General features: G+C 35.2%; 1 protein-coding gene across 2 annotated transcripts in view; it reads left to right on the top strand.

Moving 5' to 3' along the window:
• The window catches only part of LOC117180242 (uncharacterized protein CG4449), a 555967-nt gene that overhangs the window by 454918 nt on the left and 89331 nt on the right, over positions 1-11718 (top strand). The gene's annotated exons all lie outside the window — the stretch shown is intronic.

Genomic DNA, 11718 nt, shown 5'->3' on the forward strand with positions numbered 1-11718 from the left:
TATTACCATCTCTGTCACTCCTACTGCATTCACCTTAATATCGCTCCTCTAAATGCTCCTAGGGAAATTAAGTCAATTGTCGAGAATGGGAAGTGCCGTATAAAGTGGAACTTTATATTCTCGACAATTGTTTCTGTTGCTCACTCGAGGCCTGACATGGTTCTTCTTGACTTCGAGAAGCGAACCATGTTCGTTACCGAATTTTCGGCACCAGCTGACAAAAACATCATAACCAAGGAGAATGAAAAGAAAGAGAGGTATCGAGACCTTAGAAGGGAGTTGCAACGATTGTTGGCGGTTGTCCTTGGGTCGCTCCGTGTTCTTAGGGTCCACGAGGCTTTTGCTGGATCGTCGTATTGATTCCTTTACAGACTGTAACCACCTATCTCACGGTTGTAAGACGTGGTTATGGCTGAAATTTTACCGCGATTTCGCTGGAAACGGGTGCAATTTTTCAGATTAGCACCCGCTCCCGGCGACATCCTGCGGTTGTCCTTATAACAAATTTTTAATTATATATATACACTATACTATAAAACTAGTTGACACAATATTTGCTCTATATTTATTAAGAGTTTATTATTATAATCATGCAAATATCTAAATATGTAAATAAATATATTAAAAAATATATATATATATATACATTACGGGACGTGACACCTCCCCCCTGAGTCAAACGCCGGGTGAAACATCCAGGTGGGGCTTTAGAGTCCCACATGGTGCGAACGTCCGCGTTCGAACGTATGGTAGAAGGGTCATCATAAATACAAGATTAAAGAAATAGGCATAATCATTCCATATGTGTAAGTTTATGTTTATAAAAAGAACATATATAACTACGGAGAATAGAAAATTATAATTTAGTGTCTTATAATGCAAAATTACATGTTATATCTATATTTTTTACGTGGAGGGTAACAATATGGAGCTAAATGTCCTCTCTTATAACATTTTGCACAAGCGTTCGACCATTTGTGAAGTTTTATTTTATTTGTACAAACTTGAGGATCGGCATTTATGTTCACATTTACATTATCATTAATTTCGATCTCTGCCTCAGTATAATTTTCTTCGCAAAACATAAATTTTGCTGCTAACGCTTCTAACATATAGCAGGCAGCATTTTGTCTCGCATCCTTTTTTATAGATGCAGACTCATCTTCATATACAAGTTTTACATTATTTTTACAAATTATGCACTTTGCCGCATATGGCGGCAATTCGGTGTGGTGACCTAATGTATTATTTAAAATTTGAAAATCGTAATTATTGATGATAGCATTACGTTAGGTTGCAAAATTTACAAAATTTTGGCACCAAATTCAAATTTTTTAATTTTCAATGGTAAAATATAATTATCTGGTTTGCTTCTTTCGAACATATTGGACTGTATAAAATGATTTCATTTATCATTGCTTATCGTTTGAATTTAGAATCCGTACAATGAATTCCGTAATAAAAGGTGACATATAAACATAACCTGCAAATGCACAAGAACATGTCAAACCGTGCAACTGTACTAAAATATAATTGAAGAAAGACAAAGTTTTAAAAACATTTTACTGGATTTTTCATCATGGTATTTATATAAAAATTTCGCAGAACGTATCTTTTGAATACAATTGCACTACATGTGACAACTCTGTACATATAAGTACATTCATATTTAGATATCCTTTAATTGCTCTCTTTGAGTATCTTAGTTTTAGCATTAGAAATCTCTTTCGGATGTATTATTTTAAAAGGATCATCCAATCTTACGCACAAATCATTAAACAGATTCATATATGTATTTACAAGGTTAAATATTAACGCTGTAAAATTGGATTTACATAGTATAGTATCTAACTACTTATAAAGAAGGAGAAAAAAATTATATAGCTTTCTATTAGAAAAATCATTTTTACATTGATAATAGTAATTATTTTGCAAGTACCATTCTTCTAATAGTATCGTGAAAGATAAGAAAAAACACGATTGGGCGTTTGTATAGGTAGGTAGACAAAATTGCTCTATTGAGGTCTACAAGAAATAAAACCGAATACGCGATGTAGTCTAGGATGGATTCTCTGCATAGAGGATAATAAAACTGAGTCTAGGTGCCTAAAACAGTCAAGGTGGATTAAGTATATGAATAGTTACCATGGAAATCAAATAGTTCTTAAATGTAAAATGTTTAATTTTTGAAAACGGAAAAAATGTTGAAGAAAAAAGAAATAGAAAGGTTTAGATTAAAATTAAGAAAACAGCCGGAAAAAGAGAAAAGGTTCCAAAAAATTTGTAACTGTAGGTACGAGGGCTTCTAAAAGTTGTCGTAAAAGAAAGGTATATGAGTCAATAGTCATTTCTAGATCTTTTATTCGATTTTCAAAACCATAGTTATTAAAGTTGGCATTAAACTCCACTATTTCGTTGAGGTCTTCAATCCTTGATATGATTTTAGAAAAAAATTTATTTTAGGAGAGATCTGGTTAGGGATAAGAAATAAATTATCTTCGGGTACATAAAGAGAAGTTTCTTGATGTTCTTTTAATTTTTAAAACGTTTTTTGAACTTTTTCTAAAAATGGATCATTTTTCATTGAAGTACTAGTAATATTATATGTTTGATTAGAAAGTAACAAAACTTCTTGAAGAAGATAAGTCAAAGATTTGATATTAATTTTTTGACTACTCACATTACAACCGTCAGAGCTCTCCGTACATTCGACGATGAGTTTAATATAGTTTTCAATTATCTAATGTTTCAAATTGTTACGGCCTTCCGGCCGATAGAGAACCACTTGCAGGTAGCAATTCTTCAAACGTGCCTTCTCCCAAATTCTCGATCCGAAAATTTGAGAAATGGTCTACGTGACAAATTGCCACTCCAAGTGGTTTACATTGACGAGCTTGCTGACGCCCTTCGATGAGTCATGCCTGTCATCGCTGCTTTCTCTTTTCGCACGGGCCTTTAAAGTATAGTAATTCACGTAGCCGACGCGTTGCAGCCGACTAGCCAGAGTCGTTCTCTCTTTCTAACTCATGCGCGCACACGTCTATCCTTTCTTTTCCTTCTCTTCTCTTTCCGCTTAACCAAGACTCTGGCTAACGAGGGAGCTTAACCGGCGGCGATGTATTCCGAAGAAAATAAAGAGGCCGACGGTGAAAGAGAGAAGCCTTCGCAGTATCACAAAGAAAAAAAATTAAAATTAACCTTTCTTCAAATATAATTTTTCTTTCAACCCAGGGCGGCTTACACAGGTCCAAAACAAAAGAGAGGAATTGGATATCGTCAGTGAATCATTGGTTTAACAGATTACTCCTTTAATAATTAAACTTATAACATTTTAGGTATAAAGTTTATATAATTCATATATTTGTGGGTGTTGTGTTATGCACACGTGTATCAATGACTTTTTATTCTTTTATCTTTATTTTGGTTTTATTTTTTTTATTCTTACAGGCTTATAATCTACATATAAAATTGATAGGGTTTATCACGTCTATTCAGGGCTAACTAAATTCTTGATGTCTTTATTAATATTTAACTAAATAATGAATTATTAACAATAAACCCTGAACAGTCGTTATAATAGACTTAGCTTCATCTCGTTTGCGGGTAAATGAAGATTAGGCCATCTTAAATCATTTATTTAAGTTTAAGCTATTTTTAATAGTATTAACTATTTTTAATTATCAATTAAAAATATAATAATTTAGAACTAAAATAGCGCGGCGCACGAGGTTGGAATAGCGGGCACGGAAGGCGGTGTCCCCACCGCTCCGTTGCGATCCCCTTGCCGGGATCGGGCCATTTAGCGGGCCAGCAGCCGCCCCTTCTTCCACCGAGAGCTCGGTGCTGGGCTGCCTGCGAGCAGCCAGCGACTTCACCAGTCAGTCGCCTACGAGTGTTAGCCAGGAGCCGCAGTGTTCTCTCTGCTCTCCTGCTGAATAAAGTACGCAGATTTTTTTTAGAATTCAGGCTTTCAGTCTTTTCTACGTCTGCCGGCGGCAGTCGTCTCTCACCAACCTACTCCTTAATCCGAGACATCGGGAGTCGGTCACATTACGCGCAGTCACGATCAATCCGGGAATTGATCTTTATATTAACAGTGCTCGTGTTCGTTTTGTTGTGTTCGTGTAATTGTGGATTATAATCATCATTCGTGGTTCTGTGTAGTATACCCTGCGCACGTGGTTAAATCTCCCGTGCTCTAGGTCGCGTAATCGTGATATTAACTGTCGTATAATCTTTCCGAGTGTAGCATACCTTGCGCACGTGTGTAAATCTCCCGTGCTCTGGGTCGCATAATCTTGACATTAATTGTCGTCTAATCGTTCCGAGTGTAGCATACCTTGCGCACGTGGTTAAATCTCCCGTGCTCTGGGTCTCGTAATCGTGACATTAATTGCCGTCTAATCGTTCCGAGTGTAGCATACCTTGCGCACGTGGTTAAATCTCCCGTGCTCTGGGTCACGTTATCACGATAATTAATTTACGTATATTCTTCCGGGTGTAGAATACCTTGCGCACGTGGTTAAATCTCCCGTGCTCTGGGTCGCGGACGCGTGATCATCGGCGTTTCGCTCGACTGTTTCTGTTAGATTTTTGTTATTTATCACGTACCTTGCGCATGCGGTTAGACCGTCCCTTGCGCCAGGTATCATATTTCCTCCTTTGTTTCGCGCTCGCCGACGTACCGTTTATCTTTACGTTTAGTTATTTGTGAAACCTATGCCGAGAGGAGGAGTAAAACGTTGACGTCCCAGTCGCAACGCGCGCGTTCGTCAACGCCAACAGGCCGAGGTGCGTCCACAAAGAGCCAAGCGAACGTCACTACAGCCACCCACTAGTCAAGGGGAGGCACGACGCTCTACGACCTGGCTAGACCCGTATCTTAAATAAAGAAAACGCTCCTGCGAACTCTGATCCCGGAATCGAGTCTCCGCTTCCCTCGCAACAACAAATTACAGGGCCGAGCGAAGCTCGCCCCCCCCCACACTGATTCCCCCCACTGATTGACCCCCCCATACGGTGGTGCATATCAAAATTATATAGTTCGAACACGTATAGATAGGACAAAAATTGATAATCTTCAGAAAGGATTTGAATATCGATAATATGCTCAAGATAAACGCCTAATGAGTTCGAAAAAAGAGTATCGATGTACGAGGTTGTCGCATGATATGGGGTTACTAGCAATAATATCTAGAAGATACCATGTGAAAGTTGGATGTTTTAATTCTTGTGCTTCTCGGAATCGTGTAAAAAGAAAACAATAGTTAGTGTAGAAAATGGTCTTAGCTCAAAATATTATATCTCTATTCGCATGTATGCTTCTAATGTTTTGTACCCAATTAGACATATCAATGTCATCTCTTTCGAAAATTTCCATGTGGAATAAATATGGCCATAACATAAGAAGATCAATTCGATGCATAAAAACGACGATAAGGGAGTCTATCCATTGACAATTGATGGGATCCATCTGAAATTTTTTTAAATGATAAGGGCTTGTCGTTTAATTATTATTATTAACAGTTTAACATTTTATATGTAAAAGCTGAAGTCTATTTACCTGTACTACTAAAAGTTTGCCTTTTATATCAATTTTCACGTTTCCTTTTCCTAATATTTCTTTGACTTCGTAAGGTCCTTTATATTAATCATCAAATTTTTTCTTAAGTTCCTTACCAATTAATAAAAATGCGTTATCTTCAGTTCTTATTTCTTGGGACTAACTTTTCGATCGTTATATATTTTTGACTTTTCTTTAGCCGCAATTAAATTATGTCTCGCTTGAGTTCTCATTTAATATAATTTTGTTATAAAATTTGTTAGGTAATCGTCGTAAGTTTGCAATTTTTCTTGTTTTGATAGAGGTTCATTTGATGGTTGACGAGCTAGTTTTCCAAAAGTAATTCATATGGCGTACATTTTGTACCTTTGTGGACACTTGTGTTATAAGAAAACATGACTAATTCAAGCCAATCATCCCATTCGGAAGTTTTTGAAACAAATTGTTTAAGATATTCTGCTAACACGTGGTGTGTCCGTTATTATCATGGGATTTTTAGTTTTTACCCGAACTAATTTTTCAATTTGATACTGTAAGCACTGTTGAATATATTTCTAAATATCAATTTCCATACTCTCCCAATTATAATTCTGACGAATTCGATAATAAGTTTTTGTAACTCCTTTATGACCTCCTAAAACTGAAGAATGTGACTCTTCAAGTAATTGAGTTCGCTGTTCCTTCGTCGGATATTGAACTATTCCCGTAAATATAATAATTTTCGTAGAAGAATCGGAAAAAGTTTAAATTAAAATTTCACGTATTTCATTCCAACCTATGTGATTAATTTGTGAAGTTTTTGCGATACAAATAGATCGTAAATTCAGTCTGGCTGATATTGAATGTAAAGAAAGTATTGTAAGTTTAATACTATTTAAAGTGTTTGACATACCACGTTTTGACAAAACTTTTGATCCATTATCCCGTTGCAACTGTCAGTTGCAACAAAATAAGCGTAATTATCATTGCGCATCGTTAATTGATCACGACATTCAACAACATTTTGTTGTGATAATGTGTTTGTCCGTTTAATTGGATATTTGAAGGAGAGGATTCTGGAGGGGGTTTATTATTTTTTAAACTATCTTCATCTGTATCCTGCGAATTTTTGGGATTTTTCGCGTTCTTTCGTTTTGGAATAAAGTTTTCTGATTCCGCAAGTTCTTGGATATTTTCTTCGTCAACAAATTTTTCTTCATCTGAAAATTTTAAAAATTTTCGTCTTTTCAAACCTCATCTTCTGAAGTTGAGAAATTATCTTCATCCTCATTTTCTTTTTCTTCTTGTTGAGTATCAGGCTTTGCCTTCTATTTTTTATAATTTTTCTTTTTCATAAATTTCTTTTCTGAATAATTAGAATATTCCGTATCTAAATCAGATTCCTTTTCAGGTTCAAAGTTTACTTTCGGTTGCTGTTTTAAATTCAGAGACTCACCAGTAGTTGTCTATTTTCTTGGTCTGTCTCTCTTTTTCAAGGCTTCTCGGTTGCTCATATTTGTGAGTACAGCTTTCTTGGGCTTACTTCGTGCCCTTTTAACAGCAGGCGATGCAGGTAAGTATTCTTTCTCACCGTCTTGATGTGATTTACTTCGTTTTCATTATAATTTTTGGAATTAAGAGTAAAATTGAAAGGTAGAGATGTTTCTGTATTGGACTATCAAAATTTTCATTTTGTATCTCATTTAGTGATTCTTCACTTATTAAATTAGGAAGAAATTCCGGAATTTTTTCCTTTAAAGATTCGCTGTTCAATTTGATATTTTCTTCGGAATCTGAATTATTATGGTTCTCGAAGTTCATGAATTTCATATAATTGATAGAATTATATTCTCCAATTGTTGAGTCCTTTACCGAAATTATATTAGTTTTTACGGTTTCATCGTTTCCCAGAATGGGGTTTCTCGACAGCGCATACGCATTAACATTTAATTTACCTGCTTTATAGACTACGTCATAGTCATATTCGGCGAGCTTCAATCGCGATCTTGATATTCGGGAACAAGGATCTTTAGAATTTTTAAACCAAACAAGGGGCTTATGATCTGTAACGAGGGTAAATTTTCGTCCATACAAATGAGAGGAAAAATATATTGCAGGGTAGACTATTGCTAAAGCCTCTTTTTTATATGTGTGGTATTTGCGTTCAGTATCGGTTAGTGATTTTGAGACATACGCAATAGGTGGTCATTACCGATTTTACCTTGCGAAAGTATTCCGCCTATGGCATAACCCTTATGGATCTGCAGTTACAATGAAAGGTTTTGAAAAATCGGGTCGTATTAATAGTGGTCCCTGGCATAATTTAACCTTCAAAATATTAAACGCTTGTTGCTGTTTTTCGGTATTATTAAATGAAATGTCTTTTTTAAGGAGCTGATTTATTGGGGCTGCTATCTTAGTAAAATTTTCTATGAATCTACGGTAATATCCTGCTAACGATAAAAATTGTTTTATATGCTTTTGATTTTTAGGAGTTGGAAAGTCTTTTACTGCCATGATTTTCTTTGGATTAGGTCGCGTTCCGTCTTGATTTATCATGTATCCCAAATATCCTACTTCATGCCGTAGAAATTCGCACTTGTCGGGTTGTAAATGAAGATTCGCATTTCGTAATCGACTTATTAGTACATTAAATTTTGATTTATGTTCTTCTAAAGTATTTGCATAAATCACTATATCATCAAGATAAACAAAAAGTTCCGTACCCTGAAGTCCCGTTAGAACTAAATCCATTAGTCGTGGAAAGGTTGCTGGTGCATTCTTTAAACCAGAAGGCATTCTGTCAAACTCATAATGTCCATAAGGGGTTGAGAATGCGGTTTTGTGTGCATCTTTAGGATCCATTTTTATATAATGGAAACCAGTTGCTAAATCAAAAACAGGAAAATAACTAGCGGATCTTAACTGGTATAAGATATCATGAATATTTGGTAGAGGGTATGAATCACTAATTGTTTTTTCATTAAATTTCCTAAAATCAAGCACGATACGCCATTTCTTTTTTCCTTGTGAGTCTTGCTTCTTTGGAACAATCCAAGTTGGTGTATTATAAGTGATTGTGAAGATTTTATTACATTGTTCTTTAATAATTCATCCACTTGGCGAATGATTTCTTCCTTGTGGACGTATATTTGTAGGTTCTAAATATTCTCCCGGAATGTGGAAACAATCTACATTTTTATTAATTAATTTTTCAACGTGCTCATATTCTTCCATATTTGAATGATCTCACCGTAGTAGCTTTTTGATAATTTCTACTCTTTCTTCACACGTGATCTTGTAAAATTTGCAAGAATGGTTAGAATTTTTATCGAATTTAAAAAATCTATTTAATATTGTATTAAGTAGCTTTTCATAGTAGTTATCGTTGGAAAAATTAGATGCATTTACTGAATTGTTGAATTCGCATTGTTCAAAATCTTGTAATTGAACACTGGGAATTGATATTTTAACGGGTTGTTCATTTATATTTGCATATTTGACTTAGGTCTTACCTCCACAATTTTTCACAATGGGTTAGCCCACAAAAATCCCTTCTCTAATTGATAATTGAGGTATATAACCTTCAGTCTTTTCCGTATTTTATATTTTAACATAATAATCAAAAATTGTTTGTTCTGGGATTGTGATAATGCCCGTTTCGTCAAAAGGATATGTTGCATCATTTATTTCAAAACATTTATATGTATAATTTTCCAGTGGGCATAAAATTTGGCGACGTCTTTACGACATCGTTACGACATCTTTACGACAACTTTATGAAATCCTATGTCCATGTCGTTAAGGTGTCTTTACGACATCGTAAATAAGTTGCATGATCTGACGATGCCTCTACATTATCACAAAGACACTGAAACGACATGGACATAGGATGTCGTAAAGATGTCGTAAAGATGTCGTAAAGATGTCGTAACGATGATGTAACGATTTCGTAAAGAATTCGCCAAATTTTGTGCCCACTGGGTTATATTTACTGTATTATTAAGGAAGAATTCAGGGCCCAAGACACCATCTTCATCTACTGGTGCATCATGAGGAATTATATTTAATATAGTTAAAAATCCAAGCATCACGACCTTAATTTGACCTAGAGTACAAACAGGTAAATCAATAATTTCTGTTAATCTTAATACCTAATTTTTATTTATTTTTAGTCCAGGGTCGATCGAGCTTCTTTCAATTAGATTTTGACCAGCACCAGTGTCGATTATGATACGTGCCGGGTTTTTTAGACCATCGGCAGATATTATGATCAAAGAAATTATGTTTCTCCTACTGAGATGTATTTTGATATCGTTTTCCTTATTTTTAATTTCGATGAGTGCTTTAGTTAATAAGTCGGCCCCTTTCTCCCAGCACCCATTCGATTCATGGGTCGGATATTGATGGGTCTGCTGATTATTTGTATTTTCAAAATGGTTTCCTTTTCGATTTTGTCCAGGCTCAAAATTCTAATTCTGTCTAGGTCTAAAATTTTGATTCTGTCCGAATCTAAAATTTAAATTTTGCCTGTTTCTGAAATTTTGATTCTGTAGATATCCAAAGTTTTGATTTTGTCGAGTACCGAAATTTTGATTTGATTCAGGTCTAAAATTTGAATTTTGTCCTGGTTTAAAGTTTTGATTCTGTCGTTGTGCAAAATCTGGATTTTGTGCAGAATTCCATTTATTGTAATTATAAAAGTTTCTTTGAGGCTTATTTCGTAAAAATTTGTTTTGAATTGAACGATTTTCGGAAAATATCTGTTGTCGAAAGTTCTAGAGATAATAACATTTTTCGGTCACATGTCCCAGTCTTCCACAAATTAAACATTATATTATAGTGACCTGAGTAACATTAAATTTATTATTTTTTGTGATAACTTGCGAATCTGATTCTTCTCCTAAAGATTTATTTGTCTTAATTTGTCGCAATTCTGAACATGCATTCAACTTTCTTTCAATTTCTAGAGCCTCGTTGATAAGAATTTTAAAAGTTTCACCTACATAATCTTTTAATCTTATTTCTATTTCCGAACGTAACCCACTTTTAAAACATTTATTAACATCATCTTCTAAATTTTCTTTAAATGTATCATCTGTGGCACCATCATTTCTAAGGTTCGGAAAGTGTTTCAAAATATGCATTTTGTTCAAATTTATTTATAAAAGATCCTTCCGCCTATCCAGGAGCACGGTCAACCAGAATCTTGATGCAGTTCACTGCAGATGTGAAATCTAGCAGAAAATACCATTTGCAACATAACCACATCAATATATAATTTTTCAGTATTTCAAAAAATGTTTTTAGGAAGTATTCAATCTGCAACGTTGCTTATTAGGAAGTTTTTGCTATCCAGATTCTTTACCCTCGTTACATTCCTGGCATTTCAATTCAAACATTACTATGCATATTAACATCATGAGTAAAAATGCTTCGACTTGAGTTCTACTTAAATTTCCCCGAATCAAGGCATGCTGAAGTCGAAAAGTTCGACTTGACCATGTCTCAGTTTTGAGACGGAGCCAGAATTCAGTTTTGTCTATGACACAAGTTTCTATGTCTTGAAGACATAAATTTATCTCTTGAGTCAAATTTTAATGACTTCAACACGAACGGTTTATAACTTCGAGTGTATACCTGCCCTAACAAAAAGGGTCATTCTGACTGTCAAAAAAGCTCACCTTTGCTAATGATTAAACAATCTTGTATATTTTTATACAATATATATATATATATATATGTATATATAATTAAAAATTTGTCACAAGGACAACCGCAGGATTTCGCCGGGAGCGGGTGCTAATCTGAAAAATTGCACCCGCTTCCAGCGAAATCGCGGTAAAATTTCAACCCTAACCACTTCTCACAACCGTGAGATAGGTGGTTACAGTCTGTAAAGGAATCAATACGACGATCCAGCAAAAGCCTCGTGGAACCTAAGAACACGGAGCCACCCAAGGACAACCGCCTTCTGCATTTTTCCCGCAAGTGTTCTAGCATCTTGTTGACACGCAGGGATGCTTTTTAGGCTATTAGCAAGAGAAAGCTTGGCACCTCCAAGAGCGCCGATAATAAGGACGATCAGTTTAACAGAATATTCCGGGTACAATCGTTTCAACTCCCTTATAAGGTCTCGATACCTCTCTTTCTTTTCATTCTCCTTGGCTATGATG

This window comes from Belonocnema kinseyi, chromosome 9 (assembly GCF_010883055.1).
Source record: "Belonocnema kinseyi isolate 2016_QV_RU_SX_M_011 chromosome 9, B_treatae_v1, whole genome shotgun sequence".
In the NCBI taxonomy this organism is placed as follows: Eukaryota; Metazoa; Arthropoda; class Insecta; order Hymenoptera; family Cynipidae; genus Belonocnema; species Belonocnema kinseyi.